The sequence below is a fragment of the Macaca thibetana genome, chromosome 18, assembly GCF_024542745.1.
Source record: "Macaca thibetana thibetana isolate TM-01 chromosome 18, ASM2454274v1, whole genome shotgun sequence".
Lineage (NCBI taxonomy): Eukaryota > Metazoa > Chordata > Mammalia > Primates > Cercopithecidae > Macaca > Macaca thibetana.
In genome coordinates, this window is record NC_065595.1 from 47,177,519 (window position 1) to 47,195,499 (window position 17,981).

The following is a 17,981-nucleotide window of genomic DNA, read 5'->3' on the forward strand; positions in this document are numbered from 1 at the left end:
AATATGCATTTATTCAGTGGAGAAAGATACATAACAGTCCCCTTAGGCAATACATAAATAAATATACATGTATATAGATATATACTGAAGACATGGTAACTTGTTCACCGGTACAATGATATTCTGGAATTCAAAATAAAAGATTCATTTGGATACACTTAGTTGCATCTATTTTTTTTCTTTTAAATAAATATGTCTTAATTGGCGAGGTTCTTCAGGTAAATAAGTATTCAGATACTTTAGTTTTGGTGCTAATTGGAAGTAGAAGACCTTTGGCACCTTGTTAAATTTGTACTAGCCTCAGAAATAAATAACAGCTGCACTGAGTCAATTCTTTTTTTACTTCTCTGCATCCCCAGAGTGAGACTAGTGATAACAAATGTGTGTAGAGATAATCATGACAACATTAGACTCGATAATAGAGTCATAAGGGAAAAAACTTCTGGTATTAATTTTATGTGCTTTTTATTTTTGAAAAAAGTGTTTTATTTAAATTTAATGTAGTTCCATTTTAAATTTAGGGATATACATGCAGGTTTGTTACATGGATTGCCTAATGCTGAGATTTTGGCTTCTAGTAAACTCATCACCCATAGTGAATATGAATCCAGTAGGTAGGATTTAAACCCCTCCTTGCCCCCCAACCCTCCTCTCTTTCGGAGTCCCCAAAGTCTATTATTTCCATCTTTATGTCCACATGTACCTCTTGTTTAGTTCCTACTTATAAATGAGAACATGTGGTATTTTATTTTCTGTTTCTGAATATTTCACTTGGGACAATGGCCTCCAGCTCCATCTGCATTGCTGCAAAAGGCAGGATTTCATTCATTTTTATGGCTGTCTAGTATTCCACATATATATGTGTATATGTAAAACATTTCCTTTATTGATTGACACTTAGGTTGATTCCATAACTCTGCTATTGTGAATACTGCTGTTATAACAGCACAGGTGGCTTTTCCATAAAATGGTTTCTTTTCCTTTAGGTAGATACTCAGTTGTGGGATTGTTAAGTTCTATTTTTAGTTCTTTGAGAAATTTCCATATCATTTTCAATAGTGGCTGAGTTAATTTACATTCCCATCAACAGGGTATAAGTTGAAAATGCTTTCAACTTCTCCTCTTTCAGTAAGATATTGGCTGTGGGTTTGTTGTATACAGCCTTTATTGCTTTAGCTATGCTCCTTTGATGCCTAGTTTGTTTAGGATTTTTATCATGCAGGGGTGTTGGATTTTATCAAATGCTTTTTTCTGTATCTATTGAGATGATCATATGTTTTTTGTTTTAAATTATGTTTATGTGATGAATCACTTTTATTGATTTGCATATGTTTAACCGTCCTTGTATCCCTGGAATAAAATCCACTTGATTGTGATGAATTATCTTTTTGATGTGCTGCTGGATGTGGTTTGCTAGTATTTTGTTCAGGATTTTTGTGTCTGTGTTCATCAGAGATATTGACCTATAGGTTTTATTTTTTTGCTGTGTCCTTGCCAGATTTTGGTATCGAGATGAAAGTGGCCAAGCATAGTAGCTCACACCTGTAATCCCAGCACTTTTGGAAGCCAAGGTGAGAGGATGACTTGAGTTCAGGAGTTCAAGCAACATATCCTGGGCAACATAGCAAGACTCCATCTCTACAAGAAAATAAAAATAAATACAAAAGAATGAAATGCTTTCATAGAATGAGGGAGAAATCCCTTCTCCTCTATTTTTTCAAAAAGTTTCATTAAGATTGGCATCAGCTCTTTGTACCTCTGGTAGAAGTCAGCTGTGAATCTGTCTGGTGCTGGGCTTTTTTTTGGGGGGTTGGGGATTTTTAAAATTATTGCTTCAGTTTCATAATTCATTATTCCTCTGTTCAGGATTTCATTTTCTTCCTGGTTTAATCTTGACAAGTTGTATGTTTACAGGAATTTTTCCATTTCCTCTAAGTTTTCTAGTGTTTGCACATAGAGAATATTCATAGTCATATCTGAGGATCTTTTGTATTTCAGTGGTATCAGTTATAATGCCACCTTTGTCATTTCTCATTCTGCTTATTTGTCTTCCATCTTTTTTTTTTTTTTTTTTTGAGGCGAACTCTTTCTGTTACCAAGGCCAGAGTGCAGTGGCACGATCTTGGCTCACTGCAACCTTTGTCTCCCAGGTTCAAGTAATTCTCCTGCCTCAGCCTCCTGAGTAGCTGGGATTACCAGTGCGCAACACCATGCCTGGCTAATTTTTGTATTTTTAGTAGAGACGGGGTTTCACCATGTTGGTCAGGCTGGTCTCAAACTCCTGACCCTGTGGTCCACCCGCCTTGGCCTCCCAATGTGCTGGAATTATAGGCATGAGCCACCGTGCCTGGCCTTCCCTCTTTTTCTCTTGATTAATCTATCTAGCAGTCTGTCAATTTTGTTTATCCTTTCCAAGAACCAAAGTTTTGTTTCATTTATTCTTTGTTTGAATTTTTTTGGTCTCAATTTCATTTAGTTTAGCTCTAACTTTTGTTATTTCTTTACTTCTTCTAACACTGGTTTGGTTTGTTCTTGTTTTTCTAGTTCCTTGATGTGTGATACTAAGTTATTAATTTGATATCTTTTTAATCTTTCTGATGTAAGATTTCAGTGCTGTAAACTTTCCTCTTAACAGTGCTTTTGCTATTTGCTGAAGTTTTGGTATGTGTATCTATTTTCACTTGTTTCAAAAATTTTTAAGCATCTGCCTTAATTCTGTTGTTTCCCAAAAGTCATTCAGGAGCTAAACTAAACATTCAAATTGTTTAGTTTGCATGTATTTGTGTGGTTTTGAGAATTCTTCTTGATATTAATTTCCAATTTTATCCTACTGTGGTCCAAGAGTATACTTGATATGATTTTGATTTTTTTTGAATTTATCGAGGCTTGCTTTGTGACCAAACATATGGCCACTTTTCAAGAATGCCCCATGCCAGTACCAGCTCTTCTTCTTTCTGAAGCATAGGAATATTCAGGAAAATTTACCCAATTTTGCTATCAAAGTAGACCCCCAGAAACAAGAAATTAGAGAACACCTGTGAAATATTATAAAAGATGAACATCACCAAGGTATATAGTCATGAGACTATCCGAGGTCTGAATGTTACCTAGGCTGTGTTTCTTGAACTCCTGTGCTCAAGCCATCTTTCCAACTTGGCCTCTGAAAGTGATGGGAGTACAGGCATGAGCCACCAGGCCCAGCTACTCTCATCCTGATACCAAAATCTGGCAAGGACACAACAAAAAAGAAACTTACAGGTCAATATCCCTGATGAAAATAGGCACAAAAATTCTCAACAAAATACTAGCAACCCAAATCCAGCAGTACACGTCTTATGAGAATGCATATTCTGTGGTTGTTGTGTGGAATGTTCTGTAGATGTCTATTAGGTCCGTTTGGTCAAGACTCCAATCTAAGTCCCAATTTCTTTGTTTTATGCCTTGATGATCTGTCTAATGCTATCAATGAGATGTTGAAATAGCCCACTATTATTGTATGGCTGTCTATCTCTTATGTTCAGTTTTGTTAGTTTTATAAATCTGGATGCTTCAGTGGTGGGTAAATATATATTTAGGATCATTAAATATTTTTGTTGAATTGAACTCTTTGTCATATAATGCACTTCTTTGTATGTATGTACATATGAATGTATTTATTTTTTACCGTGATTGATTTAAGGTCTTTTTTTTTTTTCCTGATATAAGAATAGCTAGCTCTACTCTTTTCTGTTTTCCATTTGTGTGATATGTCTTTCTCTATCCCTTTACTTTGAGTCTGGGGTGTCATTACTCATTAGGTGGGTTTCTGAGAGGGAGAAGATGGTTGGTTCTTGTTTTTTTTGTTTTGTTTTGTTTTGTTTTCAAATAATTTTCCAATCTATATCTTTTAAGTAGTGAATTTAGGCTATTTACATTCAAGGTTAATATTGATATGTGAGGTTTCATCCCTGTCATGCTTTTCTTAGCTAGTTGTTTTGAGTCTCAATTGTGTAATTGCATTATAGAATCTGAATTTTGTACTTTGTACTTTGTACACATGCTTTTATGACAGCAAGTATTATCCTTTCATTTCCGTGTTTAAAACTCCTCTGAGCATTTCTTGTAGGTCTGGTCTGGTGGTGATGAATTCCTTACTGCTTGCTTGTCTGGGAAAGACAGTATTTCTCCTTCATCTATGAAACTTATTTTGGCAGGATATAAAATTCTTGGCTGGCATTTTTTTTTTTTTTTTTTACTTGAAGAAGGCTAAATCTTCTAACTTGTAATGTTTCTGCTGAGAAGTCTTCTATTAGTCTGATGAGTTTACCTTTATAGATGATTTAGCCCTTTCCTCTAGCTGTCTTTAAAATATTTTTCTTTAGCATTGACCTTGGATAGTCTGATGAATATATACCTTGGTGATGTTCATCTTTTATAGTATTTCATGGATATTCTCTAATTTCTTGTTTCCACCTCAGTAGCAAAATTAGGAAAATTTTCCTGAATTTTTCGCTCAAATATGTTTTCCAAGTTGCTATCTTTTTCTTCTTCTCTCTCAGAAATGCTTGTTAAGTTGCATGTTTGGTTACTCTACATAATACCATATTTTTCAAAGTACTTGTTCATTTTCAAATATATTTTTCTTTATTTTTTCCAACTGGATTAATTTGAAAGGCTGGTCTTCAGGCTTTAAATTTATTTCTTCTGCTTTTTCTAGTCAATTTTTAAAGCTTTCAACTGAATTTTGAAATTTATTTTGTCAATCTTTCAATTCCAGAAGTTCTACTTTGTTAAAAATATATCTATTTAATCTTTTATATCCTAAGTCTTTTTTTCGTGTGTGTGTGTGTGTGTATGTTTGTGTGTGTGTATTGTTTTTCAACTGTCTCTTGGATATCATTGAGTTTCTTTGCAATCTATATTTTGAATTATTTATCTGTCATTTCAGAATTTTTATTTTAGTTCAGATCCATTGCCAGAGAGCTAGTGAAGTTCTTTATAGCTGTAAAAATATTCTGCCTTTTTGTACTGCCAGGATTCCTGTACTCATTCCGGCTCATCTAAAGAAACTGCTGCTTATTTTTGATTTTGCTATCACTTGGATGGGAATTTTACATTTTTATTCTTTTTTTCCTAGATGAGACAACTGTAATGTATATTATGTTTGGTTGTTTGGCTTCATTTCTGGATGTTTTCAGGAAACCAAGGATCTTTATGTGTTCTTTGCTTGTAGATGGCTTTTGTGCAGTGGCTTTCTCAAATGCTGCTTGTTGTAGCGATGTATTGGATGTATGAACTGACACATTATGTCCTGCAGGGCTGAGAATGTAAAGGTTTCAAGAAGCTTTTCTTGTACATTAGCACTATGCCTTTATGACAGCAGCTTTTCTTTCCAACTTCTATTTTAAGTTTAGGGGTACATGTGCAGAATGTGCAGGTTTGTTTCATAGGTAAAGGTGTGCCATGGTGGTTTGCTGCACAGATCATCCCATAACGTAAGCATTAACCCCAGCATACTTTAGCTATTCTTCCTGATGCTCTCCCTCCCCCCAGCCCCTTCCAACAGGCACCAGTGTGTGTTGTTTTTAACCCCATGTACCTGTGTGATCTTGTCATTCAGCTCCCACTTATAAGTAAACACATGCTGTGTTTGCTTTTCTGTTCCTGTGTTAGTTTGGATAATTGGATAGTTAGTTAATTGGAAGCTGAGGATAATGGCTTCCAAGTCCATCCATGTTCCTGCAAAAGACATGATCTCATCCTTTTTATGGCTTCATAGTATTCCATGGTGTACATGTATAACATTTTCTTTATCCAGTCTATCATTGATGGGCATTTAGGTTGATTCCATGTCTTTGTTATTGTGAACAGTGCTGCAATGAACATATGTGTACATATATCTTTATAATAGAAAGATTTACGTACCTTTGGGTATATACCCAGTAATGGGATTTAGCACTGTATTTGGTGGTGCAGTTCAATCTCCCGTCCAGTCGGTGGCACTTAGGAGTAAAACCTGCTCACTCTGGGACAGCCTGACAATGAGAGGAGGCATCTGCCTTGATCAGGCAGGTGAGGGAGAGCTCATGTTGGGGGGTGCTGAGGCCTCAGGGATAGAGAAGGGTGGGACTCTGCTCTTTGTCCTCGGCAGGCAGGAATGCCATCCTCTTTCTTATCATGCCCTTGTCAGTTCATAAAAATATCATTTTTTTTTCTCCTGGCCATGGCTAAGGACCATGTAAATGCCCCTCTTGCCACTCTTACAAGAATAGGCTTAATGCAGAGCCTCTTCTCCCAGTCCAGAGCAGCAACACTGTGATGTGTCTGCCCTCCATTCCTCTGATGGTGACATTGTGTGTAAGGAGGGGTAGATGGGCTCCCCCCTTCATGGAAGCCCATGAAGTGCAGGCTCATGTAAAACGGGAATGCCGCCACTACATTAAGCACTGGAAAGACTTTCTCTATGTGCACACATGCTGGCCTCCAGTAGGGAGAGCCTCTGCTGCATCCGCAACAGCAGGCAGTGGGAGCAGAAGATAACCCCCACTCCCCATCTGTTCCCGGAAGCCAGTGCCACCTCCCTCGATGATTGGCACATGCCTGCATTTCATTTCTCCCAAGGAGGTGTTTAGTAGGCTGGGACTCCCTTCTTTAGGAGAAGCCTGCTCAGAAGGATAGATCTGCAGGGAACCCACAGCTCCCTAGGGACCCAGTGGTCTCCTGTGATTGCCAGAGTCAAAGCTGGTTGCGGGGTGTCTTTGTGGGGGATCTGGTGATGTGAAAACTCAGAGGTGTGGTTCCCCAGGCAGGGCAGTGGCCTACAATGGGTACACAACAGTTGTTGATGGAGAAGGTTCTGGTGCCCCACTATAGGACTATACAAAAGGATTACAACATTTTATTTAGTCATCTCAGAGGCCTTGAAGTCAGTGAGTCCTGACTTTGAATGCCATAGCTCTGCATTTATTAACTGCTTTGAGGCATGTTACCTAATATCTTGATCCCCAGTTTTCTTATTTCTAAAACCTGGAAAATGATAGTTATGTATCTGTGATGTTCAAAATTGAAGTGCCTGGAATCATTTCATGTAGGTGCTCAACTGAGACTTTCCCTCTTTATACCATTCCCTGCTGACTTCTCCATTCACCATTAGGCTACTTTATTTCCAATTCAGTTGATTTTTGTTGTTGTTGCTAATGGAAAAAGTACATCATTTAAATCAATGATATAAAACTTAGAAAATTTGAGTTATAAAATTTGAGAATTCTGGCAAATAAATTCTGAGTAGAATGCAACAACTGCAGAATGTACATTCTTTTCATCAGCACACGGGACATTCTCCAAGGTAGACCATATGATAGGCCACAAAACAAGTCTCAATAAATTTAAGAAAATCTAAATAATATCAAGTATCTTATCAGATTACAATGAAATAAAACTGGAAATTAACTCCAAAAGGAACCTTCAAAACTATACAAATACATGGAAATTAAATAATCTACTCTTAGAATAATCTTTGGGTCAACACTAAAATCAAGATGGAAATTTAAAAATTATTTGAACTGAATGATAATAGTGATACAACTTATCAAAAGCTCTGGGATACGGCAAAAGGGGTACTAGGAAGAAAGCTAACAACTTTGCGATATAGCATTAAGTACCTACATCACAAAATCTGAAAGAGCACAAATAGACAAAATAAGGTCACACCTCAAGGTACTAGATAAACAAGAACAAACCAAACCCAAACCCAGCAGAAGAAAAGAAAAAACAAAGATCAGAGCAGAACTAAATGAAATTGAAACTAAAAGGACAAACAGACAAACAAACAAAAAAACAAAAACAGAAATAAAAAAACAAAAAAAGATAAACAAAATTGATAGACTGTTAGAGACATTAACCAAGTAAAGAAGAGAGAAGACTCAAATAAGTTCAGTTGGAAATGAAATGGGAGATATTACAATGATATCACAAAAATACAAAAGATTATTCAAGGCTACTATGAACACAAACCAGAAAAATCTAGAGGATATGGAGCACAAACCAGAAATAAGCACAAACCAGAAAATATAAAGGAGATAGATAAATTCTTGAAAACATATTCATACAACCCTCATAGATTAAATCAGGAAGAAATAGAAACTCTGTACAGACTAATAACAAGTAATGAGATTGAAAGAATAACAAACAAATTGCCAACAACAAAAGAAAACCCAGGACCAGATAGGTTCAAAGCTGAATTCTTTCAGACATTTAAAGAAGAATAGGTACCAATTCTACTGAAACTATTACAAAAGATAGAGAAAGAGGGACTGCTCCCTAAATCATTCTGTGAAGCCAGTATCACCCTACTACCAAAACCAGGAAAGGACATAACAAAAAAGAAATCTACAGACTGATACCTATGATGAACATAGATGAAAAATATTCAGCAAAATACTAGCTAGTCCAACAGCATATCAAAAAGATAATACACCATGATCAAGTGGGTTTCATACCAAGGATGCAGGGATGGTTTAACATTTGCAAGTCAATAAATGTAATACATCACATAGAATTAAAAATGAAAATTACATGATTATCTCAGTAGATGCAGAAAAAGCATTTGACAAAATCCAGTATCACTTTATGATAAAAACTTTCAGCAAAATTGGCACAGAAGGGACATACCTCAAAGTAATAAAACTCATCTATGACAAACCCACACTGAGTATTATACTGAATGGGGAAAAGTTGAAAGCATTACCCATGAGAACTGAAACAAGACAATGATACCCAGTTTCACCACTTCTATTCAACATAGTACTGGAAGTCCTAGCCACAGCAATAAGACAAGAGAAAGAAATAAAAGGCATCTAAATTGGAAAAGAGGAAGTCAAACTGTTGCTGTTTGCTGATGATATGATCGTGTACCTAGGAAACCCTAAGGATTCATTGAAAACCTCCTAGATCTGATAAATGAATTCAGTAAAGTTTTAGGATACAGAATCTATTTACACAAATTAGTAACACTGCTATACATCAACAGTGATCAAGCTGAAAATCAAATCAAGAACTTAATCCCTTTTACAACAGCTGCAAAAAGAAAAACCAAAAGAAAACAAACAAAACAAAACAAAAAATTAGGAATATACCTAATCAAGAAGGTGAAATAATGAAATATCTCCAGAAAGAAAACTATAAAACACTGCTGAAAGAAATCATAGATGGCCCAAACAAATGGAAACACGTCCCATTCTCATGGATGTGTATAATCAATATTGTGAAAATGACCGTACTGCCAAAAGCAATCTACAGATTCAATACAATTCCCAGAAAATACCATCATAATTCTTCATAGAACTAGAAAAAACAATTCTAAAATTCATATGGAACTAAAAAGCAGCCTGCGTAGACAAAGCAGAACTAGGCAAAAAGAGCAAATCTGGAGACATCACATTACCCAACTTCAAGCTATACTACAAGGTTATAGTTACCAAAACATCATGGTACTGGTATAAAAATGGGCATGTAGATCAATTGATCAGAATAGAGGACCCAGAAATAAAGCCAAATACTTACAGCCAACTGGTCTTTGACAAAGCATACCGAAACATAAAGTGGGGAAAGGACACCCTATTCAACAAATGGTGCTGGGATAATTGGCAAGCATCATGTGGAAGAATGAAACTGGATGCTCATCTCACACATTATACAAAAATTAACTCAAGATGGGTTGAAGACTTAAATCTAAGACCTGGCCCCATAACAATTCTATAAGATAACGTTGGAAAATCTCTTCTAGATGGCTTACGCAAAGAATGCATGGCTAAAACCCAAAAGCAAATACAACGAAAACAAAAATTGATGAATGGGATCAAATTAAACCAAACAGTTTCTGCACAGCAAAAGAAACTATCATCAGGGTGAACAGACAACCTACAGAATGGGGGGAAATTTTTGCATTCTACCTATCTGACAGTGGACTAATATCCACAATTTACAAGGAACTTAAACAAATTCACAGGAAGAAAACAACCCCATCAAAAAGTGGGCAAATGACATGAACAGACACTTCTCAAAAGAAGGCATTTATGCAGTCAACAAATCTGTGAAAACAAGTTCAACATCACTCATCATTAGAGAAATTCAAATCATAACCACAATGAGACACTATCTCACACCGGTCAGAATGGCGATTACTAAAATGTCAAGAAACAACAGATGCTGGTGAGGCTGTGGAGAAATAAGAACGCTCTTACACTCTTCATGGGAATGTAAATTAATTCAACCATTGTGGAAGACATTGTGGCGATTCCTCAAAGATCTAGAACCAGAAATACCATTTGACCCAGCAACTGCATGACTGGGTATATACCCAAAGGAATATAAATTATTCTACTATAAAGATACATGCACACGTATGCTTACTACAGCACTACTCACAATAGCAAAGACATGGAATCAACCCAAATGCCCACCAATGATAGACTGGATAAAGAAAATGTGGTATCTCTACACCCTGGAATACTATGCAGTCATAAAAAGGAATGAGATTATGTCCTCTGCAGGGACATGCATGAAGCTGGAAGCTATTATTCTCAGCAAACTAACACAGCAACAGAAAACCAAACACCACATGTTCTCATTCATAAGTGGGAGTTGAACAATGAGAACACATGGACACAGGGAGGGGAACAACACACACTGGGGCCTGTTGGTGGGGTGGGTGGAGGGAGAGCATCTAGACAAATAGCTAATGTCTGTGGGGCTTAATACCTAGGTGATGGGTTGATAGGTGCAGCAAACCACCATGGCACATGTATACCTATGTAACAAACCTGCACGTTCTGCACATGTATCCTGGAACTTAAAATAAAATAAAATTTTTAAAAAGTGGGCAGAGGAACAAATAGACAATTCTCAAAAGAAGACACACAAATGGCCAAGAAACATATGAAAAAATATTCAACATCACTATCAGGGAAATGCAAATTAGAGCCACAATGAGATACCACCTTACTTCTCTAAAAAGTGTGATAATTAAAAAATCAACATATAATAGATGTTAGTGTGGATGTGGTGAAAAGGGAACACTTTCACACTGCTGGTGGGAATGTAAACTAGTAACTACTATGAAAAACAGAATGGAGATGCCTTAAAGAACTATAAGTAGAACTCACATTCAATCCAGCAGTCTCACTACTGGATATCTAACCATAGGAAAATAAGTCATTATATAAGAAAGACACTTGCACATGCATGTTTATAGCAGCACAATTCGCAATTGCAAAAGTGTGGAACCAACCTAAATGCCCATCAACCAAGTGAAAAAAGAAAATGTGTGTGTGTGTATACATACATATATGTGTGTGTAAATATACATAGATATGTGTGTGTGTGTATACATATATATAGAATACTACCCAGCCATAAAAGGAATGAATAATGGCATTGCAGCAGTTTGCATGGAGTTGGACACCATTATTCCAAGTGAAATAACGCAGGAATGGGAAAGCAAATATTGTATGTTCTCACTTATAAGTGGGAACTGAGATATGAGGATACAAAGGCATAAGAATGATATAATGGAATTTGGAGACTCAAGGGGAAAGGTGCAAGGCAGGTGAGGGATAAAAGACTACACACTGGGTAGTCTTGTAATCCTGTCTGTAATCCCAGCACTTTGAGAGGCCAAAGCGGGTGGATCACCTGAGATCGGGAGTTCGAGACCAGCCTTACCAACAGGGTGAAACCCTGTCTCTACTAAAAATACAAATATTAGCCGGGTGTGGTGGTGCATACCTGTAATGCCAGATACTTGGGAGGCTGAGGCAGGTGAATTGCTTGAACGCGGGAGGCGGAGGTTGCAATGAGCCGAGATCACGCCACTGCGCTCCAGTCTGGGTGACAAGAGCGAGAGACTCCATCTCAAAACAACAAAACAGACAAACAAACAAACAAAAATGAGCTTTATTCAGTAGTGCATTTTTACATTTATCTTAATTGTCTAAAAGTATAATCTGATTCCTTTGCATACTCATCAAAATATTGTGGCAATTACACAGGGAAGGAAATTGTTTCCTTTAAAATACTGGTAAAAACAAAATTCCCATTAACCAAGCTTTACTACGTATGTCAAATAATCATCCCTTTAAAAAACATATTTTCCTGTAAAATGCAAAGATACAAGCAATAAACTACAATATTCTGCCTAAATGAACTAATAACAACTATAATAAATATTTCAAGATACAATTATAATGGAGATCTCTTTATGATATTATCTTTTTGCTTATTATGATTGTGAATAAAAATAATCTAGTTCATGCAACAGGTAAATAAAATACAATTTCTAACCTAAGTCAATGCTAAGTAATGCTTTCACTTGAGATTTTGGATTTTCCTTTTCTGTGAAGATTCAGACTTGAGGCTCAGACATTTCAACTAAGGGAGAAATACAAATAATGGAGTGCTTTTGACTTAATACTAGTGTATCAGGGATTTTTTTTTTTTTTTTTTGGCAGAATTGAACAGATAGCATCCCCATGCCAAGTCTGCCCTGTGGCCATATCACACTTTACTATTTGCAGTCCTGAGACAAAACTGGGATGTAAAGATTTTAGGTAAGTGTTTCGTAACTTTGCCTACTCTATTTATTATTATTATTTTTTGTCTTCACATAAAGTCAGTTGTGAGTGAAAAGCGGTTTCTTGCAATTTCTTAAATTTAACTCGTTGTGTGCTTTCATAAATGACAAAGCCTATTTTTCTTTTAACTAAAATTGTTCTCTAAAAAAGTACTCTCTCTCCAGCTGTGAAACTGATTGATGTTTTTAAAACCCCCAAGGAACTTGTGCTGGCAGCTAAAGTTGCAGTTTCAAAGAAGAAAAAGATGTGATATGTGTTTCTACCTAAAAAAAAAAAACCCACCTTGATTTCTATTTGCAGAAGCAGAATCATTATGCATGAGGTACTGAAAAAAATCAATGTAATTAATCAACATTTCAAAATTGAATCTATTAATACCTAAATATTTTAAAATTTAAATTAAATTACTTAAAATATTGAAATATCTTCAGGCCAATCTAGCATTCTAGTAAGAAGTGATCTAGCTATGAATTTTTAAAATGCTATATTTATTTTTATGAAGTTGTTTAGAGCTGGGAAAACCATTAAAAACCCATTTAATAGAAGTTAAATACATTATAATATTTATATAGATACACTGAGATTCTGAATTCCTGGTAAGAGACAAGAGAAGGGAGACAAGGGAGAAGAAACAGAAGTAATATTTCTTACTCCTGCTTATAAGGAGTTGTTGTTTTCAACTGAGCTGACCCAAGCTACTGTGGCCATCTGTCATTAGAGCATTCTTCAACTGTCTGAGGCAGGTGAGAGTGGTAAAAAGTTCCTCCACAAACCTTCTGCTAGGTTATATGTTATAATGAAAGCAATATTCAGGCAAATACTGCCACAATTAAATATTTATTAGCAGACAAGCATAAAAATACTAAACCAATTCTTTTAGACTTAGTGAAGTCTCACTCCTCCATCCTTAAGGAATTGTGATAAAAGTACTTTGCATGAAACTTTTATTACAGGCAGATGCTACAATATTCTAACAACGTGATCAGATAAATGTCAGATGGGAAACAAAATCCTCATGCCTAAATGAACTAACGAAAGCCACCAAAATAAATATTCCAAGATAAAATTATAATGGACATTTTAAAATGAAATTATCTCTGTGCTTATTACGTTTGTAAGTAAAAGCAATCTAGTTTAAGTGAAAAGTAAATAAAACACAATTGTAAACTCAGTATAGGGCAAAGCAGAAGAGAGTCATAGAACACTAGCTCTCCTTTCTGAAGAACCTGCAAGTCCCATTCAGACAACAGTGTAGAAACGTGTGCAATGTTACTAGCGCTTCAGTTTGAGATTACAAAATTAAAGTCTTAACAATTGATCATTTATTTATTTTCCAAATTTTCTTTAATGAATATGTATTATTAATATAATCAAAAGTAAAATTGAAATGAAACACGCCCACAGAGAAATACAAAATTACTGTAGTGGGGATAAGAAGAACTGTAATGGTATCAATTTCCTGACTACAAACTTCCATATCTACTATGCCCTAAAATCATGTTGATTCTTCCATCCATTTTCACAGAAAACCATTAGCTATCCAGAATCTTACTATGGTCCATCACTTTTGAGAACATCAGATCTCCTGGGTTATTAACAAAGAAACAATATAAAATGTTATTTATGGTAAGTAGCCTTTAACTATTCATCAAGGAAATTGGTCTGTAATTTTTTGTTTTTAATTTTGTTTTTGTTTTCCTGGTTTTGGTGTCAGGGTAATACTTTCTCATTGAGTTGGCACACATTTCCCCTTCCTCTACTTTTTGAAACATTTTGTATAAGAATGGTATTTTTTCTTAAGAAATGTTGAATAGAATTTACCATTGTATTCATCTGGATGTAGTCTTCTCGTGTTTTACTTGTAAATTCAATTTTTAAAGGAGATATGGGGCTATTCAGATTTTCTATTTTGTTATTTAAAATTTGTTTTTTACTTTATGGTGCTTTATTTATTTACTTTTTCTTTTTTTGAGATGGAGTCTCATTCTGTCACCCAGGCTGGAGTGCAGCGGCCGATCTTGGCTCTCTGCAAGCGCCGCCTCCTGGGTTCACGCCATTCTCCTGCCTCAGCCTCCCAAGTAGCTGGGACTGCAGGCACCCGCCACCACGCTCGGCTAATTTTTTTTTTGTATTTTTAGTAGAGATGGGGTTTCACCATTTACAGGATGGTCTTGATCTCCTGACCTTGTGATCTGGCCTCCTCGGCATCCCAAAGTGCTGGGATTACAGACGTGAGCCACCACGCCCGGCCTATGATACATTTATAGTAGATTTTCCTTTGGAGCTAATTTAGCTCTCTACTAATGCATGACCCTTCAGGGGCCCCTTCTGGAGGCTGCAGGTGTTCTGCACAGGTTCTTTATTCTGGCTAACTGAAACACACATGTCCATTTCTTTGTGAGCTACATAGAACATGCAGCCTACACTTTCTTTTTCATTCTTTGAATTAACTTGAAGATTTCTGGACCCCTTTTTCTGTGTGGTTCCCATGTCTTGGTTACTGTGCCTACCAAATTTCTAAGTACCTCTGCCTCCTCAAACTCTGATATCTGTGCCGTCCACATACTAAGACCCTGCTTTGGTTTCCGTCCCTGTGTCACATATCAGAAATATCTCCAAGCAAAATGCTGGGAAGATACAGGACATGCCTAGTTTTCTATATATTAGTATGGTTTTGGTACAATTTTCTGATAGTAGTTTACCTAAACCAGGTTCTTTTGGTTCCTATTTGCCTGACAGAATGCTTTCACTTTTTAAATGATTCAATCTTTACAGGTCTTTATTCTTTATGTCTTTATCTTGTAAACAGCATATATCTTGATTTTGTTATTTTAAAGTCCAATCCTAATATGTGTCTTGCATAGTGAGTTCGGAAAATTTATATTTCATCTATTTTTAAATATACTTTTATCTAATTCTATTAGTTCACTTTATTATGTAATTCTGCCCTTTTTCTGTTTTAAATCTTATTTTACTTATATTTTCATTTTTATCGATATCTCTCACCTCTAACAAGATGATATATTTACTATACTTTCTTGGCCCTCTTCTACACTCTCCTTTTGTTCTTATTAGTTTGATGTTGCCAAGATTTTATTCTGTGGCAATACATACTTTGTTTTCTCTGATGCTCACTATATTTTAAAAGAAAACAATAAACTTTGCTGACATAATCTGTTCTTCATATGTCTTCTGTAGCATTGCATAGATTTATTAAAATATAAAAATGTTATAATTAAAAATGTTATGAAAAATGTATTTAAAACTGTTTCCATGTAAATCTCTTTTGGGGAAAACCTAAGGTTTTTAATTCACGGGAATATTTTTCTTTCTTTCTTTCTTTTTTTTTTTTAATAAATTTTGAGAGGAGAGCTTTATTTCTTTTTTTATTTTTATTTTTATACTTTAAGTTCTAGGGTACATGTGCACAACGTGCAGGTTTGTTACATATGTATACTTGTGCCATGTTGGTGTGCTGCACCCATCAACTCGTCAGCACCCATCAACTCGTCATTTACATCAGGTATAACTCCCAATGCCATCCCCCCCGCCCTCCTCCCCGTGATAGGCCCCAGTGTGTGATGGTCCCCTTCCAGGGTCCAGGTGATCTCACTGATCAGTTCCCACCTACGAGTGAGAACGTGCGGTGTTTGGTTTTCTGTTCTTGGTGATAGTTTGCTGAGAATGATGGTTTCCAGCTGCATCCACGTCCCTACAAAGGGCATGAACTCATCCTTTTTTATGGCTGCATAGTATTCCATGGTGTATATGGGAATATTTTTCTCATGCCCTAATATTTGATTTACCGTGGCTAGATCTAAGCCTCTATATTCAATTTTTTTCAATGCCTTCAAAATATGATTCCCTCTTTATATTGCTTCCAGTGGTATTGAAAAATGTGTTGATCTGATTATTTTCCTTGATCTGCTCCTTCCTTCTGAAGATTTTAGAAGTTTCTGTTGTCTCTGATATATTCTTTAATACCCAGGTGTGTTCCTCTAGTAATCTCTCCTCTTGAAGAATTCTCTTACACTAGAAATTATTTAGCTGTCTTCTGAATGTTTGTGTCCCCCCAAAATTTATATAATGAAGCCTAACTTCGAGGCGGGCGGATCACAAGGTCAGGAGATAGAGACCACGGTGAAACCCCGTCTCTACCAAAAATACAAAAAATTAGCCGGGCGCGGTTGCCGGCGCCTGTAGTCCCAGCTACCCGGGAGGCTGAGGCAGGAGAATGGCGTGAACCCGGGAGGCGGAGCTTGTAGTGAGCCAAGATCGTGCCACTGCACTCCAGCCTGGGGGACAGAGAGAGACTCGGTCTCAAAAAAAAAAAAAAAAAAAAATTATAGTATTAAAAGGTGGGGACTTTAGGAGGTTTTAGGGTTGTGAAGGTGAAGCCCTCATGAATAGATTTTTTCCCTTTTTAAAAGAAGCCTGAGGGATCTTGTTTATCCCTTTTCTGTAATGTGAGGACGCGGAAGGCGCCATGTGTGAGGAATCAGCTTTCACCAGTGGCTGAATCTGCTGGCGTCTTGATCCTAGAGTCTTTGGTCTCCAGAACTGTGAGAAGTAAATATTTGTGGTTTAGCAGTGTTTTTGTTACAGCAACCAGCAAAAACTAAGATAAATTTTATTGATATTCATTTTTTTAAATATTTCCTCCTCTCAATTTCTATAATTGTTGATGTTTTATTACATATATATATAAAATAAATATATGTAAAAATATTTATTATAAATATTTTTTCTTTTATGAGGTGGAGTCTCACTCTGTTGCCCAGGCTGGAGTGCAGTGGCACGATCTCGGCTCACTGCAAGCTCTGCCTTCTGGGTTTACGCCATTCTCCTGCCTCACCCTCCCGAGTAGCTGGGACTACAGGCTCCCGCCACCACGCCCGGCTAATTTTTTGCATTTTTTTTTTTTTTAGTAGAGACGGGGTTTCACTGTGTTAGCCAGGATGGTCTCGATCTCCTGACCTCATGATCCACCCGCCTCAGCCTCCCAAAGTGCTGAGATTGCAGGCGTGAGCCACCGCGCCCGGCCCGTATATATTTTTATTCTAATTTCCATGTCTCTTAAATTTAATAAAAGTTTTTATTTACATTTTACTTCTTCCTTTTGGGTAGTTATTCAAGTGGATCTTACAATTACAAATTCATTTTTCAGTTATATCAATTCAACATTAAACATTGTACCCTTTCTATCAACCACCTTATTTTTCAAGTCACTTTTTCAATGTGTTGTTATTATAATTCACATTGAAAATATCTTGTTTCTCTTTTAATATTGTTAATTTGTATTATTACATTTATTTAAACTTTTTTATTTGTTTGTTGTAATGCTTCAGTATCTGAAAGCCTGTTTTGCAATAC